Source organism: Vulpes vulpes, chromosome 2 (genome assembly GCF_048418805.1).
Source record: "Vulpes vulpes isolate BD-2025 chromosome 2, VulVul3, whole genome shotgun sequence".
Taxonomy (NCBI): domain Eukaryota; kingdom Metazoa; phylum Chordata; class Mammalia; order Carnivora; family Canidae; genus Vulpes; species Vulpes vulpes.
In genome coordinates, this window is record NC_132781.1 from 164,771,297 (window position 1) to 164,794,697 (window position 23,401).

At 63.2% G+C, this 23,401-nt stretch overlaps 1 non-coding gene across 1 annotated transcript; it reads right to left on the minus strand.

Moving 5' to 3' along the window:
- Positions 1-22,837: 22,837 nt before the first annotated feature.
- On the minus strand, positions 22,838-22,910 carry TRNAQ-CUG (transfer RNA glutamine (anticodon CUG)). The gene has a single exon. It is a non-coding gene; the product is annotated as a tRNA-Gln (tRNA).
- Between the last annotated feature and the right edge of the window lie 491 nt (positions 22,911-23,401).

Here is a 23,401-nt window from a genome sequence, read left to right on the forward strand (position 1 = left end):
CTGGCAGCCGTTGCCTTCCAGATACGCGGCCACCGGCTCTCGCCCCACACGTGCGCCTGGGGCGGTTGCGACGGTCCTGCCGTCCAGTGCTGGGGTCCGTGACCCCCCCTTGAGTGTGGACGGACTTTGTGAGTGCCCGGACCCGCGGACGTGACGGCAGCGAGGCCGAATGGCTGCGACGCAGGATGGTCACAGCCCCATACACTTGTGTCGTGTGTGGGGACAGCAGCCTTGGGGACCTCGGCACCACGCTCAGCCCTGGGGAGGGACCACAGCGGGGGGTGCACGGGGTTCTGGCCAGGAGCCCGCCGAGGCCGGCCGAGGCCAGGTGCACAGCAAGCCGTCCCTGCCCAGCTCCCGAGTCTTCCAGACGGGCCCATGGAATCACGGGACAGATGCCCCCACGTCCCACTCAGTCGTGGGCCTTGTGCCCCTGAGTCCTGGGGTGGCTGTGATGCAGCCGCAGTTCCTAGGACCGGCTCACCTGGGCTCCTCCATTCTCTCTGCAGACGGAATAGACCCAGTTCCCCAACCCCGTGTACCCCCAACTCCTGGCCCCCCGGGCCCCCCCGGGCCCCCCCGGGCAGGTGCGGGCTCCGTCCGCGGGCCTCAGCTCACTGGCCTCCACTGCTTGAGTGACCCCAGTTTCTCCCAGCAGGCCGTGAGCTTTGGGGGGGCAGCCCGCACGCCCTGCTGCTCCCCGCCCCGGCCTCCTGCCCTGGCCCCCCTGCGCCCGGCAGAGGCGTGGCCCGACAGGTGGGGAGGCGCGGAGAGTGTGTGCCGGGCCCTCAAGCTCGCGCGGCTCCTGCCTGAGCTCCCGGGGTCGGGGTCACCGTGGGACACCAGGGCCAGGCCTGGGCTCTCAGTGACCTGGGCTCAGGCTCTCAGGCTTTCCCACTCCCGGGACCCAGTTCCTACCCCGGGAAATGAGGACGTTGGGTGTAGTGGAGGCTGGGGACCCTCCAGCTCCTCTGCTCTGGGCCCCTCCGAAGCGCCGGGGCTGAAGGATGGGAACCACACAGGGGTCGGGGGCGGGGATGGGGACAGGGATGGGGATGGGGATGGGGACAGGGACGGGGATGGGGATGGGGACAGGGATGGGATGGACAGGGAGGAGGTTGTGTGTGGCCGTCCTAGTTCCTTTCCACGGACTTTGAAGTCTGGTGACACGGAGCAGAAGGCGGCCCAGGGCTGAACTGGGGCAGGATGGAGGGTGGGCTGGGAGCGGGTGCACCCTGGGCGCGGGGTCAGGACCCCGAGGGCAGGGGGCGGGGCCTGCCTGAGTCGCTTCTCTTCCTCACCATGTGCGGGTGCAGGCCCCCCGCCAGGCCTCCGTTTCCTCGTCTGGAGACGGGACAGCTGTGCGGCAACCTCAGAGGACTTGGAGGCTGGGGGAGGGGGGTGCAGCCCCCGTGTCCCCGCCAGGGAGGCCGTCAGCGCAGCAGAAGCGCCGCGGGCCCGCGTCACCCACTCTCAGGACGCCAGCTCCCCGGAACCCCCGAATCCCCCAGTTCGTAGGGAACGAGGCTCAGAGAGGCTGCGCGGCTGCCCGAGGCCAGAGCCGGGGGACGGGGGTGGGGGGGTGGGGGGGGTTGGAAATCAGCACCTGGGTCGGGCTCAGAGGAGTCACCAGCTCACCTGAGGCCACACGGCGGGGGCAGAGCCAGGCAGCCGGGCCCCCCCGCCCCGGGCCTCATCCCCGCTGTGATGCTGTGGCCACTGTGTGGCCCTTGCCAGCTGCTCCGTCACCGCCCCCCGCGCCACCCCGCCCGCCCCAGGGCCCCCCAGCACTTTAAGCGTCTGTGCTGCTTTAAACACACTGGATTTGAGCTCTTTGCTCCCCGCCACCTCCCCCCCCCACCGTGGTGCAAACCCCGTAGACTCCCTAGCGAGGTCTGGCCCCTTGTCCCCAGAGTCCCGGCATCCCGCGGGCACCGCGCTGCTTGGAAGGACGGTGCATAAGGCGGGGCCTCCCGGTGGGGGCGCACACGGCCTCTTGCTGTCCCGGGTCCCGGGAGGGAGGCCTGTGACGCAGGACCTGGGGCCACAGATGTCTGAGCTGCAGCCGGGGGCTGACGGGAGTGCCTGAGCGGGGCGCTGAGGGCCCCGGGCTGGCCTCTCCCTCTGTTCTCCCCCCGGGACACCAGGCGGGGGGCACACAGGCCCCGGGCAGCGCCTGGGCAGGAGGGGGGACCCCTGTTCCTGGCTGCCTCCTGGACCCCTGCTGCCCCCGGGCCCCTCCTGCCCCTGCCCGGCCCCCTGCTGCCCCTGCCTACCACTAGGTGGCACCAAGTGCCCTGAGACACTGGGGAGCGGCCCCCGGAGGCCTCAGGGGTGGGTTGGTCCCAGAATCCCTGTCCTGGTGCTGGTGCCCGTCCCAGTGCCCGTCCTGGTGCCCGTCTTGGTGCCCATCCTGGTGCTGGTGCCCGTCCTGGTGCCCATCCTGGTGCCCATCCCGGTGCCTGTCCTGGTGCCGGGTGCTGCTGCCGGTGCCGTCGCCCACCGGGCTTCCTGCCGCCCTGGCCCCCCTTAGAACAGCTACCAGCCCCTAAGCGCTGAGCCCCGTGCCGGTGGGTCTTCCCAGCCGCCTCACCCCAGCAGCCTCACAAAGGCCTGAGGGCTCGACCCCATCCCTCCCCCATTTTACAGATGAGGAACCTGGGCGTGGAGAGGCTGAAGCAGCGTCCCAAGTCCACAGCTAATAAGAAGCAGGGCCTGGGGCTTATTTTTTTTAAAGATTTTATTCATTTATTTGTGAGAGAGAGCGCGAGAGCCGGAGGAGGGGGAGGGGGAGGGGGGAGGGGGAGGGGGAGGGGGAAGCAGACGCCCCGCTGAGCAGGGAGCCCGCTGTGGGGCTGGATCCCGGGACCCGGATCATGACCTGAGCAGAGGGCAGACGCTTCATGGGCTGAGCCCCCCGGGCGCCCCAAGCCTGGTCTCTTCTTAACTGATGCCTCCCCGAAGCTCCCGTCTAAGGGTCAGGGCCCCCCCGAGTGAATACGGGTCCTCGGGGGACGCTGCTTGGGGCCTGGGGAGGCTGTGGAGGGAGGAATGGGGCCTCCCGGCAGGGTGGAAGAGTCCCTCCTGCTCTGCCAGCAGCCGCCCCCCAAGGGGCAGGAAGTGGAGGAAGGAGTCCCAGGAGGGGGTCGGGGCGGGACGGTGGGGAGCAGAGCCAGCGCCCTGGGGTGCCAGGAACAGCTGGGAGAAACTTCCGGGTGGGGGGAGGGCGCAGGATGGAGGAGGAGTCATTTCAGATGTTACGGGAGGTCCCGGGTCCACATGGTGCTGGAATTAGGAGCCGGGTCTGACTGCAGGCTGCCGTGGGCCGGGCCCCGACGGGGGCGCTGGCTCGGTCGGCGCGGCGGGACCCCCGAACGAGGGGAGCTGGGCCTGCCTGGGGCTTTGGGGACCGAGCGGGATGGGCCATGGGCCAGAAGTGCCTGGGCTCGGCCGTGCTCTCGGCTTGGCCACCATGGCAGCAGGAGGCAGCGCGTGCGTCGCCCACCTGTCCCTTCCGTCTGCACACGGGAGGTGCCGGGCACTGGGGCAGCGCGGGGAGCGAGCAGTGGGACCCTTGTCCCCGAGGGGTTACGCTCTGGTTTGGGAGAAATTGGCGATAAACAAGTCAACTACAACAGAGCAATAAGGGGACCCCCGGTGGCTCAGTGGGTGAGCACCTGCCTTCAGCCCAGGGCATGACCCTGGGGTCCTGGCATCAAGTCCCACATCGGGCTCCCTGCATGGAGCCTGCTTCTCCCTCTGCCTGCGTCTCTGCCTCTCTCTGTGTTTCCATGAATAAATAAATAAAATCCTAAAAAAAAAAAAAAAAAGAAAGAAAAACCTGAGCAATAAGATGAAAAGTAATGGAGAGTCTAGTTCAGATTGGATGATCCAGGAGGACTTCCTGGAGGAGGCAGTATTTGATGGAAAGGCCCGGAAAAGACTTCAGGCAGAGGGAACAGCTGGAGCCCGTACTCTACGGGCACAGCAAGCTCGGTGGCTGGAGCAAAGGTCGTGGCCCTGCCACAGGTGAGCAAGGGGCAGGGGCGGGAGTGAGGGCAGCAGAGGAGGGCAGGGGGCAGGGGGCAGGGCCAGACCAGGAGGGTCCCGGGGCAGGATGCTCCCCGCTCCCGGGTGGGATGGAATGTGCCTGGAGAGCCACAGACTCCACATTTTGGAAGAGGACACTGGTTGGGGTTGGCGAGTGGACTCTGGGGCAAGTGGACTCGGGGGTCGGGGCGCAGGTGGGTCCAGGGCACGGGTGGGGTCAGGGCGCAGATGGGCTCAGGGCGCAGGTGGGGTGGGGGCGCTGTGGGGTTGGGGCACAGGTAGGGCCGAGGTGCAGGTGGGGTCGGGGCGCAGGTGGGGTCAGGGCACAGATGGGGTCGGAGTGTTGGTGGGGCCGGGGCGCGGCCGGCCGGGATGGGGCAGGACTAAGGGCCAGCGCGTCCCAAGCCGCAGGCGCAGAGGGTGAGGCCGGAGGGTGGGAGGCGCGGAGGGTGAAGCCCTGAGCCCGGGCTACTTTGGGAGGAGGACCTTGAGGCGCCCCCGGGGTCCCCCGGCTCCGGCTCCCAGTCCCGAGCCGGATCCCAGCGCGCTGACCCCAGGGCCGCCGCGCCGCCCCCAACCCCGTGTCCCTCCATCTGGTTTTCCCCTCGCATCTCCTTTTTAAAATAAAAACGCCGGCCGCTCGCGGCCCGCTGATGTTTATGCCTCAGTAATACATTATGTATTATTTTGTTTTAAGCACAGCTTTTGCATCCTGACAGTAACAATAAAATGTGACTATGGGATTGCTAATACAGACAGACTAATGTTTCCATCGCCCGCCTCTTTTTTTTGCGTCCTAAGCACTTTTGAAAAGGCTCCTTTTATATTCCTAATAAAATTATAGCAAAATACATCGATTTACTGGAAAAGAGTTTAGGGTCGGAGTTGAGTTTTTTCTCTCCCCCTCCCCTCGTGTGGGCTTCTTTCTTTTCCCCCCAAAGCCTGATGAATATTCTGAATCAAAGCTTCTAAGTGCTTTTTGACCTGGGTCTCAGCCGTGCCCGCCGTCGGGGAGCTGCGTGCTCACCCGGCCCCCGGCCAGCGTCAGGGCAGGGGCGCGTGCGCTGGGCACGGCGGGGGCTGGGGGCAGAGGTGACGGTGGTCCGACTGCTCGAGGTCCCGGCTGGCGAGCACCCGTGTGAACGTTTCTGGAGGGGGTGCTGGGCGGTAGGGGCCCATGTGGGGGACCCTGGCGTCACTGGCGGTGAGGCCCACCCCGGTGATGCGGTGCCTGGGCTGAGAGGTGTCAGCGGAGGTCAGGGACCAAACAGGAGGCCAGGTCCCCGTCGGGGGGACGCATGTTGGCTGTTGCCAAAAAAATTACAGATGCAAGAGTCACTTTCCACCTGCAAAATGGGGCCTCCCCGTGGCGGGCCACTCATCCCTTCCCATGTAGCCGCGTGCGTGCGTGCGTGTGTCTACCTGGGGCTCTGCGGGGTCTGGCCGTGTGTGAGCCCGCGGTGGCAAAGTGCTCCCACGCGTACGGGGACCACCGCCGGCGGGTGTGCGGGGCGGGACGGAGGCAGGCATCATCCCGGGAGGCTGCGGTGGCCTCCTGGGCGGAGGTGTAGGGGCAGCAGGTAGGGCCAGGGTCCCAGGCCCTGCGGAGGACACACTGTGGCCGGAGAGAAGGGACGGGGGCCCCGGGGGGGCTGATGAGCCACACTCAGCATCTTGGCCAGCATCGCTGCTGGAGGGTGGGTGCAGGTGCTGGGGGCCGAGCCAGAGGTGGGTGGTGGCCCACACCGTCCGCCTGGGGATGCAGAATCCCGGCGGGGGCGGGGGGAGCCTCTCTTTCTGGCTCCTTCGGTGTCGGTTTCCAGGGACCAGACCCTACCAGCTTGCACCCGACCCCACAATCACAAATCTGGGGAAATAAGGAGACCCTCAGTCCCCGGGGACCCCTCAGCCAGGCTCTGCCTCCGGGGTGCCGAGCTCGGGGGGGCCCCACAGAGAACCACGGCTCCCCTACACCCCCGCTCCGGCTGCGCCCAGCGCCCGCGCTCCGCCTGCCTCTCCAGCCGAGCCTCCCTTCCACCCCGCCCTCCCCGCTCACCCTCCCCGGAGTATATGTGGATTTGCACGATTCAGAAACAGGGAAGGAAAAAAAAAAAAAAAAGAATTGGGTTTTGTGTACTAAGCACTTTTGAGGGCAATCTGGGGCCCCCTAATCCAGAGGTTTATAACCTCCCCAGCTAATGCTCTCTGACACTGTGTTTTGATATCATTACTACATTATACTCACAATTTTTGAGTGAAAAAATACAGTACTTAGAAAGTCGAAATTCATAAATAAATTCATGTCAAACCGCACTTAATATTGATTTTGTTAGTGTTCAGATTCAATAATAAGGTACTGCGTGCATGAATATTTAAATATAATCATCATTTCTGCATCTCCTAATGGCCTCTGCTCCTCTACACTCAATTTAAACACAATTTAAAAACTATAATGTATTGAAAAATACTAGGATTTAGCAATAAATCATCATCGGGAGATTCCAGGCCTCTTATAGGGTGGCTCGATATGGGTTTCTCCGGGGACTGTACAATTAGATTCATGTTTTTAAACTTCTCAATTATCCATATACCATAATTTTATGTGAAAGTTTGTTTCGCTCCCCCCACCGCCGCCCGCCTCGCCCCCCACCCCGCGCCCCCCCGCCCCCCCAGCCTCTCTCTGTAGGAAGCGGTAAAATAGCGCTTAAGTGTTCTCTTAGCCAGAGTGGAGTGGGGTCAAAGGTGGCCGTCCTCAAACTGAATTAGAGGCCAGGCCTGCCAGAGGCAGCCGGCGCTGAGTCACTTAATCACATTATTTGGGAAAAATATAGGGGGGAAAGAGATAAAATGACTTAAAATGAACTTGCCAAGGAGGAAGTGGAGTTTTTTAGATTTATTTAAAAAGCAATCCTTGGCTTGATGAAATAGACCCAGGGCTGCCGGCAGGATGTGGTCAGGGCCGAGCGGGGGCGGGGGGACGGGGTGGGGGGGCGTCCGTGCGGCCCCTGGGCCCAGGCCTCCGGGAGGAGCCTCCGCGGGTGCCCAGGGCCCCGGGCTGCGGGTGCGGGGTGCCCTGCTGCGGCCCCTCCCCTGGGGCCCGATGGGCTGGAGCTCGGGACGGGCCGGGGCGTCTGGGCCACAGGGTGCCCTGATGGCAGCGGCGGCGGCGGCTGTGCTGACAGACGGGTGCAGGGGCCCACAGCACCCGGGCCTGCGGGTGAAGCCCACGCTCGAGCCCGGACCCCATGGCTCACAGGGTGGCCGTATCACCCCCCACTCCTCCAGGCACCTACTGTGCGCTGGGAGCTTCCCACGCGGCTCCGGGAGCCGTTCGCTGGGAGGCGCGGTCGTGCCCATTTCACGGAGGAGAGAGCGGGGCTCAGGTGCTGCGGCGCGTTCCCACGGCCACACGGCTGGGGCGCGGCACGACTTGCCGGAGCCAGCTCTTTCTGGAGCCCACGTTCCTGCGATGGGTCCACGCTGCTGGGAGGGTGCGGGCGGAGGGCGGGATGGCGGGGGCTCGGGCCCAGGGCTCCGGCCTGCTCCGGGTTGCGCGGACGGTCACAGCCCCGGGGGCGGGAGGGCCCGGCGCTCGGCCAGCTGGATTCTGGACCCCTAGGTGAGGGGCCCCTGCACTCGGGTGGGGCCAGCGCGAGAGGAAAACCGAGCGCTGGGCTGACAGAGGGAAGCCCCGGACAGTGACGTCCCCGAGGACCCGCCCGAGAACACACAGGGCAGCAGCTGGCGGCGGAGGAGACCGTCCCTGTTGGGCAGAAACGCCAGGACAGGAGCTCCCGCTGGGGGGCACGAGGGGCACCCCACCCGTCACGGCCCCGCGAGGGCGGCAGCCAGGAGGACCCCACGTACCCGCGTCCTGCGCCCAACACCCGTCAGCCTCTGAGTCTCACGTCACATCCGTGAAATGGGGAGAGAGACGGCCCGGGCCTGGGCGGCCGGTCCCAGCAGGTGCCCGCTGGTGTGCTGGTGGCTCCGCGGGGGCAGCAATCACGGCTCCAGACCTTGCAAGGAGGGAGACGTCGCTCTTCTGGTCCACCTGCCGTCGTCTCCCCGGGGGGGTTCAGGGTGCAGGGCTGGCTGCCAGAGAACCGGGCCTCGCACTGGGGGACCGCCAGGCTGGCTTCCAGGGGGACGCCCCTAGGGCTGCACCAGCAGGTGGCCCGTCGCCGCCCTGGGGCATGGGGGAGGCAGGGGGCAGGGCAGGGGGCATCGGGGCCTGGTGCCAGCCCTGCGGCCTGAGGGGCGGACTCCCGCCGAGGGTGCTCACTCGCTGCTCCGTCGTGGGGCACATGCCCGCGGTAGTGCAGCCACGGGTACGCACAGGAGCAAGGCAGCCCCCGGGGCCCGAGACACAGCCTCTGCCTCGGCCCGTGTCCCGCTGGCCGAGCGCTGCGACAGCACCGAGGTGCACGGGCCGCCCAAAGCTGCCTCGAGCGAGCTGTTGCGCTTTTTCCGATCGATGGACCCGACAAGACGCTCTCGGACCAGATTGTTTGTCTGTGTCCTCGCCAGGCTGAGGCCCCCGGGGCCAAGGGCCCGAGCAGAGGGGTCACGGGGTCCACTGTGGGACTTTGGGGAGTGGAGCCACGGGGGCTCTCGGGCCGCAGTGAGTCCCCGCAGGGGCCGTCCAGGCGGCCGTTCCCAGGCCCGGGGAGGCCGCTCCCGCAGAGGCCAGGGGCTCAGGGCCCGCGGGAGGGACCCGGGAAGGCGTCCCGCTGCCCTGCCCGCCGCCCCGCTCCCTGCTCCCGACCTGGCTGTAGGCCCACCGTAGGGTGGCACGGGAGGGAAAGGGCGCTCCCCGCTCCCTCGAGGTAGGCCCTGTGTCGGGCAGGAAGGGGGGCGCCGGGGAGCACACAGGCTGCGACCACACGGGGTCCCTCCCCCGACACCCTGACTCTCCCCCGGGAGCCCTGAGCCTGCGAGCCCCGCGCGGCCTCCAGTGGGCCTCCACCACGGCTGTCGCGGCCTTCCCGCCTCCGCAGACCTCGGCCGGCCGAGGGGGGCGCCCACGGCCCTGGGGAGGAGCCGCGTCCCAAGGCCACTGACGGCTGCTGAGGACTCGGGCGGCCCGGCGACCAGGCCACGGGAGGGCCGATGCCTCCCTCGGCTCTGTCACTCCACATCCAGGGCCCGTTTTTTTCTGGAAAACAAGCGACATTCATCATGAGTGACAGCCGGGCCCTAATGCAATCTGGGCTGGAGCCATGAATTGCAAATGCGCTGCAGCGAGGAGGCTGCTCCATTAGGCCCCCGGGGAGGTCACACACCCTGCGCCCCAGGGTGCTGGGCAGGGCCCGGGACCCCCAGGCCACTCAGCGGGGTCTGGGGCTCCCTGCGGTCACCCTGGGCCGGCCCCAGTGTCCCAGCGTCCTGGGCCCTGGGGAGGGTGGGGGCAGGCTCCCGGCTCCAGAGTGGATGGGAGTGGGGGCCGCTTCCTGGTGACTCAGAACCTGCCCGTGTCCCTCCGGGAGATTCACGGGGAAAAAATCAAACAGGCCGGCAATTAGCTGGAGCGAGTCAGGTGCGTGGGACCGGGCGGGGCTGCCTGGTGGTCGGAGGACCTCGCCCGGCCCGGATCGGGGAGCCCTGCCCGCTGCCCCCTGTGCCCCTCTGCCCCCGCCTGCCCCACGTCCCGCAGCCTTGGTCCGGGCGCCCACGCCCAGGGCCCTGGTCCGCCCGGTGAGCTGTGCCCCGCTCCATCCCGGGGCCGCAGGCCCCCCACGAGGGGACCGGCCCTTCCGGTTGGAGCTCTGGCCTCACGTACCTGCTGGGGGCCCCCGAGCCCCAGCCCGGCCCCCTGCCAGTCCAGCGCCAAGTCGGGGCGCGCCAGCCCGCCTCTGGCACCCGGTGTAGACGGGTGGGTTTGTTTTTCCCTGTGTTTTGGGTTCAGGAAAAAAAAAATCCCCAAATGAGCTCTCCCTGGGGCACTGTTCCCTTCATTTTTTCTGCCCAGGTGTCTCTAAAGGGAACTTCATTGTCTGTTTCAAATTCATTTGCACTTAACTCATCTGGAAGTTTTGCAAGAGCCGTTTGATGTCCAAGAAGCCTCTGAGCACCCCCTACACACGCTCCCCACCCCTGTAATGAGCCCTTTAACCCTTGGAGACCCAGAGCCCCCTCAGGGCCTGGCTCAGAAGGGCAGGGGAGGCCGCGCTCGGAGGGAGGGGCTGCGGGAGGAGCTGCCCCGTCCCCCCCCCCCGCCGCCCCCCGCACCCCGGGCATCTCTCGGCAGCCCCTGACCAGGGAGCGGCCGGCCCTGCTGGGCGCAGCTCCCAGCTGTTGGGGTTAGAGCTTCCCCCACTAATTAATGGGTGCCTGTGAGGGCTGACCCAATCAAGCACCCAAATTAATCTCAATTACCGCGATTTGGTAACTGCAGAGCTCACCAGCCCTACTGAGCCGGGTGGGGATTTCGTCACCCGAGAATGGGGAGCCGGGACAGCTCAGCCCCGATGTTATCAGGAGGGCGGAGGGTGCTGGGTGGGGCTCAGGGGCCCCAGGCGGCCCAGCCTTTATCAGCACCATCAAATTAGTTCACACCGGCTCGTATCCACGCTGGCGGCCTGGCCCGGGGAGGGTGGAGGCGGCTCCGTGCGTCCCGGCTGTGGCTCGGTCCCCACCTCCGCCCCAGCGCCCAGCAGCTCGGAGCCTGGGGGTGCGGGGGGCGGGGGGCAAGCTTGCGGCTCTGCTACTCCCAGCTGGCGAGCCCGCGGCCTCAGCACCCGGGTCCAGCTGGGCCCCCCCACGGGGGGCAGAGACGGTGGAGGGAGGGCAGCCGGCCCAGGGCTCCCGCGGTTTCCAGAACTGTCGGAGCCAGTAACACTGGTTCGCTCCCTACAACGTCCCGCAGGGCAGGGCAGGGCAGGGCAGGGGTTATTAACTCCATTTTACAGAAGGAGAAGTAGAGGCCCGGGGAGGAGCCACAGCTTGCCGGGCGAGCCAGTGCAGGAGCCAGGGCTCTACACGGGCTGTAGGACTCCTGGTCTAGTGCTCTTCCCACGAGAACGCAGCCTCCCGGGAGACGGTCCTCCTGCTCCCACGCCAGCCCCCGCAGGCTCTCTGCACACTGGGCCCCTCGCCCTGTGCCTCCGGGGCGCCTGCCCCGACCCTTTGCCTTCACTCCTGTGTTCAGGCAGGTGACCCGGCGGCCCCTGCTCCCTGCCGCCCTCACCGGGCACGCTGCCCCTGCACCTGAGTCCCAACCGGGGGCACTTCCCGTGACAAGTGGGGCCGCGGAGGTCACCCCTCTGGTGGGCAGACGGCTCTTAGTGGTGGATGCAGGGGTGAGGCCCGGAGCAGGTGCCTGGGGCTGTCCCTCGCCCTCAGCGCCCTGCCCCACCCCCCACGAGGCCCGCACCCTAACACCCAGCTCCTGGAGGCCTGTGGGGTTGTGGGGGGCTCCTGAGCACGAGGAGGAAAGAATCGGGTCCAGCTTCCCACTTGGGGGGCTGCATGGCCTGCCCCCCAGCCCCAGCCTCCTGGGGGCCGTGCAGGGTCCAGCCGCATCCGCCCCCCACCTGACCCGTGCCCACTCCACACGCCCAGCTCAGGGCCCGGCCCCAGGGAGGGAGCCTAGGACTTGGGATGAGGTGTGCTGGGGTGGCCGCCCCGTCCTCCGCCTGCACCGGCGGCCCCCCCGGGGAGCGGGCGCCCCGAGAGCCCTCCTGCCTGCCCCCGCTTCCCGCAAACGAGGCAGCAGGATGATTGATTTTCAGGAAGAGCGGCCACCGGGGAGGGGTGTGGGGCGCCAGGGGTCCTCACTCCATTTGTTCGTGGCTGTGAGTCAAAGCTAGGTCTCCCTGGGCGGGGCCGAGGTGTTCCCTCGTTGTGGGGGGCGGGGGGCCCTGCGGGTCCGGCAACGTGGGGAGGGGGCCCCTCAGGCCGCAGCCCTTCCCCCAGAGCGGCCCGCCTGGCTCGGGGAGCGGGATGCCCTGGCTGTCCCTTGCATGGCCTGAATTCTGCAGCGACTCCTGGGGCCGGGAGCATCTGCCCCATGGCCCCGAGCATGCCCCGGGACGGCTGGGACTGCGGCCCTGAGACCCGGAGACCCACGGAGCTCACCAGGGGCCGCTGGGGGAGGAGGGAGCTCAGGCATCGGGGAGCCACGGGCGCACGTGCTCCCGGCACAGGACATGCACAAACCTGTGCCGGTTTCCCGGCGTTCACACTCGTGAGCTTGGGCGTCTTACAAAGGCTCCTAGTGGCCCTAGATCCCCCGTCCGCCTCGACACACGTCCACCCACCGACACGCACTCACGTGTGCACAGGGCCAGGCCTTGGGCATCACACCCAAACAGCGAGCACCCACGCAGGTCGCCCCCGGAAGACCCGTGGCAGGAGGGACCGCGCAGCCCCCGGCAGGACCCGGCGTGCGTGATGACGAGGAGCAGGAATTTCTTTTTTCCGAACCAAATCCGAGGAAAGAGTCATGATGCGGCCCCTGCCCCTGGGCGCCAGGGCGGCCAGCAGAGCCTGGGAGGCCCCTGACTCCTGGCGCCCGGGGCCGGCGCTGCAGGAGGCGAGGACTTACGAAAATAAAACCTTTTTTAACATTTTTTAATTTTTTATTTAATTTTTATTTATTTATTATAGTCACAGAGAGAGAGAGAGAGAGAGAGAGAGAGACACAGGCAGAGGGAGAAGCAGGCTCCATGCACCGGGAGCCCGACGTGGGACTCGATCCCGGGTCTCCAGGATCAGGCCCTGGGCCAAAGGCAGGCGCCAAACCACTGCGCCACCCAGGGGTCCCCGAAAATAAAATCTTAAAGGAAATCGGCTCCTCCCTGCGTGGCGATGCTCAGCTGCGCGTGGCCCCACGGCCGGGACGCTGAGTGAACTGCTTCACATTCCACGGTAGTAAGTGGCAAAGCTGGGTCCCAAGGCCGAGCTCCTGGCCACTGTGCCACCCATGCTTTGGTTTGCTCGTCTCGTCCTACAAAAGTGCCTCGGTGCACCTACTGCGTGCCAGGCCCTCTTCCAGGTGGCAGGTATGAACGGCTCTGCCCTACACTCCACCTGGGGAGAGACACGGTAAACACAATCAGGGGAATCCTAGACGGTTAGAAAGTGGGACGTCTCCCTGCAAGAAGGAAAACGGAGGAGAAATGCAGGGGTAGGTGTGCGATTTAAGACGTGGGGGTCAGGGGTCAGGGAAGGACTGACCCCTGAGCAGAGACGGTAGAACGATGTGCCGGTGCCAAGGCCCTGAGGCAGCACTGGGCTGACCGGGAGAGGGGCAGCACGGAGGCCGGGGAGGCCGGAGCGTGGGAGGAGGTGACTTCCGACGGGTCACGGAGGGTCTGAGCCCAGGGCCCCCCCCCCCCCCCCCCGCCCCCGTGGAGGCCGGAGATGGTGGCTCAGCCCACGTGGGCACGTGGGGAGGTGGGGGGCGGGGGGGAGCGGTTTCCCTCCCGATGTGGTGTGTGAAGCGGAGTGCACAGGAGTCACAGAGGCTCGGCTCGGGGTGAGGGTTCAGGAATGTCTCCCCGGGAGCCGGGCGCAGCGCGGTGTGGACAGGTGAGCCGCCGCTGGGTGCGGAGCAGACGCCCCGGGCCTGCGGGAGGGGGACCGCGCCCCCTGAGGGCGAGTGTGGCCTGGGACTCCGGCGGCCTCCTCGCCCCCGCCCCTGCGCCCCGCCGTGGGAGCTGCGCCGGCCGGGGTGGTCACCCCCGGAGCCCTGCGCCGTCGCCAGACACGTCCCACCAGAAATAAACGTTGGTTGTACTGGGACATGAGGTTCTGGTGTCGGTTATTATTATTTTTAAAAGACGTGTTCATTGATTTTAGAGAAAGAGAGTGGGGGGGGGGGGCGGGGGGCGAGGGAGAGTCGCCAAGCAGACCCCCGCTGCAGGAGCCAGCTGACGGCTGAGTCCGGCCTGCGGTCCCGGCCCGAGCGGACGATCAAGAGCCAGACGCCGCCTGGACGGAGCCCCCGGGCGCCCAGTTCCTCCCCGAGGCCCAGAGGCCTTGGCGGCGGGACTGCTCCGGGTCCGGGCTTTCGGGCCTGACTCCCGCCCCGATGGCCCGAGCCTGGCCCCGCCGGCCGCAGCCCCCTGGAAACCCCGGCAGATCTGGGCCCGGCTGAGGGGTGAGCGAGGGGGCACAGCCATGCTCCAGAAGCTTCCCTGCTTCCTAACGGGATACATATGCTTTGGCTACAGATTTAACAAGAAGTCTGATTTATGGAACTGCCATTCATGTGAGGGTGAGCTCGGTGCTACCGATCAGCCCGGGGCTGGCGCTCGCCGCGGCTCCCCCGCTCCCCCGCGGCCTGGTCCGTCCTTCCTACGAGGGCCAGCGCCTGCCCCGGGTGGGGGGGGTGGGGGGGTGGGGGGGCAGCGCCTTTGGCCTTCCTTCCCAAGCCCTTTTCTTAGGGAAACAGGTTATTGGCGAGCGGGGCCTGCGGAGGGAGGTCTGAGCTGGAGACGCAGAGCCGGGGGTGTCCCGCACACCGTGTGGAAGTGCCGGGCGCTGGGGGGTCACCGAGCGGGGAGCTACCTGGGGAGGACATGCCCCGGGCCTCTGGCTGGTGGAGACCAGAGCAGCGGCTGGGAAAGGGGCAGGACCAAGTAAGAGGCTTCCCAGGGGACCAGGGGACCCCGACCCTGGGAGGGCCGAGAGCGGACAAGTGACCACGGGGGTTAGCCGCACGGTGTCCTGCAGCAGAGCGGCCGCGGGGCCTCGGCTCCAGAGGACAGGGTGGGGGGACTGGAGAGGACGAGGCTCGTTGCTCGGACCAAGGTGCGGGGTGGGGGGGGGTGGCGGGCACCCGGGCTCGAGGAAGGGCTGATGGGCGCCACAACGGAGAAGCCGACGAGAAAGAGCCTGAAGGCAGGACAGTTCTGGGCGCAGAGGGCCGCCAGCAGCAGCGTGTGGGGATGGCCCGTTCCCACCCTCCCTGCACACCCCACCCTCGTTGGAGCATCTCATGCCCCCGGGGAGAAGCCTTATGGGGTTTCCATGCCCCTTCCTAGCCTGGGCACTAATCCCTGGGGTGGGGGTGGGGGGCAGGAATTGGGATTCACCCCTGGATGGTGCTGCAGATGGGGAAACAGAGGCCCGGAGAGGCCAAACAGTCCGCCCAAGGTCGCACAGCTATTAGGTGGCCTAGACCACCTACCCTCAGTGCCCAACAGCCTCCCCGGGCTCAGAGAAGCAGAGGGGTCCGAGCTCCTGGGCCAGGGGCTGTGGCTCCGCACCCGCCTCCTCCCACTAGTGTTGGCGGGAGATGCTCACGGCAGGGCTGGCCCAGGCCGTGAGGCCGGGAGGGCCCCCAAGGGCTCGGGACCAGCTAGAGGGAGCCACCAGGGTCCCCAGTACCAGCCGGGAAGCCAGGGGTCGGTGAGAAGCGCAGGGGGAGCCCAGCAGGTCTGGGGGGGCATGGGGCTCGGGAAGGCCTGGGGGGTGGGGTCCCTGCAAGGGCCTGGAGGGGAAGGGAGGGGGTGTGGGAGGGGATGGGGGTGGGGCGTGGGGGGTCCTGCATCCCCGGGCCGCACCCTCTGGCCCGCCCGCTGCAGGTTCCGGGGAGCATCCCCGCCAGCAGGCAGCTGGTGCCCCCACGCTGACCCCGGCCCGATCAATACGCAGGGCTGGAGCGCCTCTCCCCCTGCGCCCCTCCCCGGGCCCTCCCTGGCGCCTCTGCCTGGAGATCCGGGGGCTGGGGTGGCGGAGCCCCAGGTGGGGAGGGGGCGCCCAGGTCAGGGGCTCCTCTGTGCCGCTGTCTGCAGCCTCTGGCCCCTCCCCTTCCCCCCCCCTCCTCCCCTGCTCTTGCCCCTGCCCTCCTGTCCTCCCCTGCCCCTGCCCTCCCCTGCCTGTCCTGTCCCCCCTCCTCCCCTGCCCTTGCCCCTGCCCCTGTCCCATCTCCCTCCCTCCTCCCCTGCCTCTGTCCCTCCCCTGCCGTGTGCCTTCCACCCTCCACCATGGGCCCCAGGCCTCCCACTCCACTCCACGTCTCTGTCTCTCCATCCAGGCCTTGGGGAGGACCAGGACTGGTCAGCTGCCCTGGCGGGTGACACTGCGGCCTCCTGCCCCCCTTCCCCGGCTGGGGCTCCCCTTCACAAGCCCTCTCCCCCCTGGGAGCCCAGGAGTCCCAGGTGGACAAAGCCAAGGCCAGGGAGACTCACATGGGGCGCATGAAGCATTCAGCCCAAACTTGAGGAGCGTCCCCCCACAAATTCCTCAGAAATCAAGATAAAAATAACACTTTCATGCAATATTTTCAGAAAGAGACCTGATGCAAAGAAGTCTGCGGTGAACAAAATATCAGTATTTTATTTATGTATTTTTAAGATTTTATTCATTTATTCATTCATCAAAGACAGAGAGGGAGAGGGAGGCAGAGACACAGGCCGAGGGAGACGCCGGCTCCGTGCGGGGAGCCCAACGAGGGACTCGATCCCGATCCCGAGGCTCCAGGATGAGGCTGGGCTGGAGGCGGCGCTAAACCGCTGGGCCCCGGGATTCCAAATACCAACACCTTAAACGCAGGGTCTGTAACTGCCGAGCGGAGCTGGGCCGGGCCCTGCAGCAGCGGAAACGTCAGGAAGAGGGTCCTGTTTTGTTTAAAATGTTGGTGTTTCGGGGAGCCTGGCTGGCCGGTCCGCGGCATGCAGGGCTCTCGGTCTCCGGTTGTGGGTTCCAGCCCCACGTTCAGTGTAGAGGTTACTTAAAATCTTTTAAAATAAAATAGAAGGAAGCAGTGGTGGTTTGTCCACCTGGGGCTGTCCCCGAGGGCAGGGAGCCTGACGCGGGTTCGCGGACCCTCCTACCCTAACCAGTAAGAGGGCGGCGGGCGAGCACCTTCATTGGCGTTTGGATCCTTTACGTACCGTCCAGTTCACCGGGGCACAGCGTCCAAGTCAACGGTTTCCGGTACATTGGAGTTGTGCGACCATCACCACATCCTTCTGGAACATTCTCATCACCCCTCAACGAATCCCTGCGCCCACCGGGCTCAGCTCTCCATCCTGGATTTCCCCAGCCCTCGGCAAGCTCTAATCTCTTGGTCTCTGCGGATTTGCCTATTCCGGATCCTTCGTGTAAATGGAACCCCAGGGCAGGCGGTGTCCTGTGTCGGGCTTTTCCACGGACTATCGTGCTCTCTAGGCCCCATATCCGGCCCTTTGAGGAGCTGCTGGGCTGTTTCCCCGAGCGGCTCCTGCAGCCCCATCAGCTGTGGGCCGGGCTCCGCGTCTTCACCAACACTTGTATTATCTTTTCTTTTAAAGATTTTATCTATTTATTCATGAGAGACAGAGAGAGGCAGAGACCCAGGCAGAGGGAGACGCAGGCTCCATGCAGGGAGCCCGACGCGGGACTCGATCCCGGGACCCCGGGGTCACGCCCTGAGCCGAAGGCAGATGCCCAACCGCTGGGCCCCCCGGGCGCCCCCAGTGATCTGTCGTTTTGATTATAGCTTCCGGGGCGTGCGGAGTGGTTTCTCACTGAGGTTTGGACGAGCTCATCCCTGAGGCTAATGACGGCGAACACCTTTTCACTTGCTTTTTGGACGTTTGTGTATCTTCTCGAAGAAATGTCTGTTCAAACCCTTTGCCCCTTTTTGAAACGTCTTAATTATCTTCTAACCAGACGCATCACAACCCCGTGCTGACCGGTGTCTGTGTCGGGCAGCAGGTCTGGAGATCTTTCTAGGATCGTTACACATCAGCCTCACTACTTTTTTTTAGATTTATTATTATTATTACTGTTTTAGAGTGTGGGGGGGCGGGCAGAGGGAGAGGGAGAGAGAAAACCTTCAGCAGGCCCCACGCCCAGCACAGGGCCCAACCCGGGGCTCGGCCTCACGACCCCGAGATCATGACCTGAGCTGAAATCAAGAGTCAGATGCGTAGCCCCCGAGCCGCCCAGGTGCCCCCCACTGTGTTTCAGTCGCTGTTCAGGGTTTCCTAGTGTGGCTGCAAAATAAGTATTTACCCCATTTCCGATGGATGGACATACATGGTTTCCAGAAATGTTTTCTATTACGAAAGAGGTAAATATCTTTATATCTTTGTGCACTGAATGAGGTGGTTTTTGTAAGCCCCAGAAGTGGAAATTCAGACTTATATAGTCTGGGTGTGGGTTATTTTTCTCATAGCCTGGTCTTTAATCAAACAGAAATGTTAAAATTTGATGTCATAAAAAGAGGACGACCCTCCTCCTTTTGGGCTCCTGGATTTTATGTCTTATTTTTCCTACCCCAAGATAGGAAATACTTTCCTCTAATATGTTCATATTAAAAAATAAAAGGAGGGACGCCTGGGTGGCTCAGCGGTTGGGCACCTGCCTCCAGCTCGGCTCATGATCCCGGGATCCAGGATGGAGTCTTGCATCGGGCTCCCTGCGGGGAGCCTGCTTCTCCCTCTGCCTGTGTCTCTGCCTCTCTCTGTGTCTCTCATGAAAAAATAAATAAAATATTTTTTAAAAAATTAAAAAATTAGGGGATCCCTGGGTGGCTCAGGGGTTTAGTGCCTGCCTAGGGCATGATCCTGGAGACTCGGGGTCAAGTCCCACGTTGGACTCCCTGCAGGGAGCCTGCTTCTCCCTTTGCCTGGGTCTCTGCCTCCCTCTGTGTCTCTCACGAATAAATAAATAAAATATTTAAAAAAATAAAAAAAGTTAAAAATTAAAAAAATTAACGGAGAGATATATTTTGGGTGTGATGATAACAGTGAAATAAAATAAATTCTTCTTAAATTAATTAAACTAATGCCATCTCAATGAAGTTCCCAATGTAAATTTTTATTCAATGTGTCAGAGTTCATATGAAAAAGAGAATGCACGATTTAAAAAAATTCAAAAGTAAATAGTGGAATAGCTGCCAAAATACGTATTTTGGGTCATAGTACTTAAATTACTTGGGTCATAGTAATTAAAATAGTGTGGTATTGGAGGAGCCCGGGCTGGCTCAGTCAGTGGAGGGTACAGCTCTTGATTTCAGGGTCATGAGTTCAAGCCCCATGTTGGGCATAGAGATTATTTAAGAAAAAAAAAAAAAAAGACCAATAGCAATAAGCGATAGTGTAGTATTAGAATGAGATCAAGTAGATTGATCGGTGGCAAGAAACAGGTCCGTGTTTAGATGGAAGTTCAGCTTACGATAAAGGTGACATTTTAAACAAACATGTGCACAAACGGTCCTGGTTTAAACTGCTATCCGTTTGGTGGTGACTATTTAGTCATTTATCCATCAAATACTTGTGAATGCTGAACACGGGCCGGCACCATGCACGTGGACGCTGGAGTGGAGCAGTGACCAGAACAGACAAAGGGACAAAACCCTGTGGCCTCGTGGAGCTGACGTCTGGTGAGAGAGGCAGTCAATCAATGAAATAAATAGGTAAGTTCTATAGTCTATGAGAGATAAAGGAAGGGTACGGGGTGGGGAGAGAAAGGGCGATTTAAAATAGAAAGGACTGGAAGGACGTCAATGAAAAGGTGATATTTCAGGGACGTCCGGGTGGTTCAGCGGTTGAGCATCGGCCTTCGGCTCAGGGCGTGACCCCTGGAGTCCCACGTCGGGGTCCCCGCAGGGAGCCTGCTGCTCCCTCTGCCTGTGTCTCTGCCTCTCTCCCTCTTTCTCATGAATAAATACATAAATAAAATCTTTTTTTTTTTTAAAAAGGTGATATTTCAGTTAAAACTCAAAGGCGACGAGGGCGTTGGCCTTGCAGACATCTGAAGGGCCATCTGAGCTCCGGGAGTGGGCAGGGCAAAGGCCCTGAGGCAGGAGCATGGTTGTGGGTTTTGAGCTCTAATATATGGACTTGAACTTTCACCCTGAGGGACTGGCAGGCATTGGAGGACTGAACAGCAGAGTGACAGGGGCCACTTTCTGCTTTAACCAGACCAGTGTGGGGGCTGGGGGAGCATAGGTCGTGGGCGCCAGAGCCGGGTGGTGCCTGCGGTTACCAGCTGGGCCGGCCTGGGGCTTGGACGCGTTTCGAAGATAAGCAGGATTTGCTGATAGGCTGGGTGGGCGAGGGAGGAGAGGAGCAGGGCCACTTGGGGGGCTTGATCTGAGCGTGGGGGCCGGAGCCACCATCTACAGGGGAAGGGGTGGGGGTGGAGCTGCTATCTACAGTGGCAGCAGGGAGCCGTCTATGGGGCGGCTGCAGTGGGCTGACCGCAGCTCCCCCACCCCTTCGCGTGTTCCGGAGCCTCCCGCGCCCCTCCCCAAGCCTCCCAGGCCGCCCCCCCAGGGCTCCTGCGCTTTGAGCGGCCTGAGCTGGAGCTTGGTGGCTGCACCCTGAGCCCCCAGCGCAGAGCCCCGCACGAGCCCTCGGCGTAGCCCGCTCCCCGGAGTCCAAAGGTGAAGGATGGCGGGGAAGAAGGAATGAAACAGCTCATTAATGATTGTTTTCTATTGATAAGTGGAAATGACGCTATTTTGGATATATTCGGTCAGATAAAATACAGAATTTACATTAATTTCACCCGTTTTTTTTTTTTTCACCTAAAAAAAAATGTGGCTACCAAAAAGCTGCTTCGCGGTCTAAGAGGCCTGCGTGATGTTTGTGCGGGGCAGCGCTGGTGTAGCCGGGCCCCGCGTGTCAGCCAAGGACGAGCCTGGACCCCCCCAGGTGAGGAGCTTGAGGTGGAGTCAGAGTCGGAGGGAGGCCAGAAGAGGCCTAGGCGGAGGTCGCAGGAATAGCAGGGGGCACCAGGCAACCAGCGCTGGGAGCAGGGGACTCGCCCTAGGCACCTGCCTTGCCGAGCTGGGGGCGCCCCAGGTGACCCTTGGGACAGGCGGCCGGGTCACAGCTGCTGAGAGCGACTCATTCATCCGCTGCTCCCCACTTCCCACAACTGCCTTGGCCAGAGGTGTCACAAGGGACAGGAGAGCAGCCCAGGGTGGGTGTGGGGGCGCAGAGGGTCCCCAGCCGGCGAGCTGCCAGTCACCCCAGGACAGGTCAAGGGGGGAGGTGCCAGAGCCAGGGAAGCCCAGAAGGAAGGTGCAGGGGCCCTGCCCTGGGGCTCGGGGAAAGCCCCCCGCCCAGGCCAGGCCACCCCCTCCCCCCAGGGCCCGCACCAAGGAAGAATAGAGACGCCCGCTAGGGCCCTGGCACGGGCAGAGTCCTCACAGTGTTCCTGAACCAAGTCAGGACTCGGACTCGGGGCCCTGTGGCCCCGGAGCCTGTGTCCTCAGCCACTACTCACTGCCTAGATGGCCATGGGGACACGGGCAGTGACAGAGGCTCTTCCCTCGGTCAGCCCGAGGCCCCGTCTGGCTGGCGGCTGCCCCAGCGCCGCGGCACCTGCCCGCCCAGCTCCCCGAGGGGAGACCCCGCAGCCTTTGTCCGCTCCTCCGTCCAGCGGACCAACCCACTGAGCCACCGCGCTCGCTGCCCGCAGGGACAGAGACGGGCGGGAGGCCGAAGCCCGACCACGACGACCAGGACGCAGCCAGTGTTTTGGAAAGTGCCCCCCCGGGGGCGGGGGGAGGCGGGCAGAGGAATTGGCCGTGGTCCCCAAGGGGAGTTTGGCAGGCCCTGGGGCAGGCACAGCTCCCGAGTCCCTCCCGGGTCGTGTCCCAAGAGCTCTGAGCCCCGTTCCGGTGACCCCGAAGGCCAGGCCGCCCCTCTGGCCCCCGCTGGCCCCTCCTGCCTCTGACTGTCCCCTCCGCACTGGATAAACAGCACCTCCACCCGCCTGCCTCCTCAATCCCTCACGCTTCACCAGAATTAAATTCATCATTCATTTTTTATGGTTTATACATGGTGTAATTTATGTTTTCAAATATATTGAGGTCACACTTTAGCAGAAAAAAAGTATTTCACATTGAAATTGAAGGCATGTGTGTTCCATTAAATGGGGATGTTTGGGATAATTTTAAAAGGCTAAAAGTAGTAGAAAGTAACATTAAAATAAAATTTGAGAGATGTAATTACCCCTAATCGCACCATAAAATAATCAATACTGCATTCCATTATTTCTGACTTCCCTAGTTATAGCTTTTTTTGTTAAGCTCTTGAATATTGATGAGGTGAAAGGGTCGTGTCTTCTGGCGGAGGTCTGATGGAGGTGGAATTAAGGTGGTGTCCTCCCCGATTATCCCGGGGAGACCGCGAGCCGCTCCTCCTCGGCTGTGACTCCCAGGGGCCCACCCCAACTCCCCGCTCTCTGCTCCGATGCTCCCTCGGCCCCCTCGTCCCCCGCGGGGCCTGCGGGAAGGCCGGACGCCAAGGAGGCAGGTGCACTCGCTCGGCTCCGGCCTTGGGCTCTCCCCGCGCCGAGCCCCCACGCATGGCCTCCACGACTCTTGGACAGCCCTGCGCGGTGTCGGTGAGACTCTCCCCTCTACAGGTGCGTCTGCTGAGGCCGGGGGGCGACACTTGCCAAGGGGCTGGGCTGGGAGCCGGGGCGCCAGCAGGGGCTGCGGACGGGCTGCACCCACCGGCCGAGGATCACTTGGGGCCAACCTCGAGGACCGTTGTCACTGGCCGCAGTGGTGTGGAATTAGCCAGAAAACCTCTGGTTCCCTTTGGGACACCTGAGAATTTCCACCCCTTCCCTACCATGTATGTACTTATTTATTTCTATTTTTATTTTTATTTTTAAATATTTATTTATTTATTCATAAGAGACCCAGAGAGAGAGGCAGAGACACAGGCAGAGGGAGAAGCAGTCTCCATGCCGGGAACCCGATGTGGGACTCCATCCTGGGCCTCCAGGATCACACCCCAGGCTGCAGGCAGCACTAAATGGCTGCGCCATAGGGGCTGCCCAAACTCTCATCTTAAAAACAAAAAACAAAACCAAAAAAACTCTACACCCAGCATGAGGTTCAAACTCATGACCCTGAGATCCAGAGTCCAATGCTCTACCAGCTGAGCCAGCCAGGCACACCAAACTGGTACCTTTTCAAGCTGCAGATAGTTCCCCTTGGGCTTAGGACTGGACCCTGTGGTAGTCTACCTACCTAATGTGGGCATGTGGGTGGTCTTTCAGGCCCCAGAGTTGGGATTTTGAAGTCTGTGCACCCTGACACCTTCCTGTCCAGCACCCAGACACTCTGATATCCAGCATACGCAGGTGTCTGCTCTCAGGATACTTGTGCCCCAAAATCACATCTCCCTGCTCAGAATCCAGATGAGCAAACACTCAAGATCTGGACCTCATAGCTGCTTTATTCACAGTAGCTGAAAAGTGGCAACAGCCCAAATGTCCCGGATGGATGGATGGATGGATGGATGGTGGATGGTGGATGGATGGACGGTGGATGGTGGAGGATGGATGGATGGATGGTGGATGGATGGTGGATGGATGGATGGTGGATGGTGGATGGTGGATGGATGGACGGTGGATGGTGGATGAGTGGATGGATGGATGGATG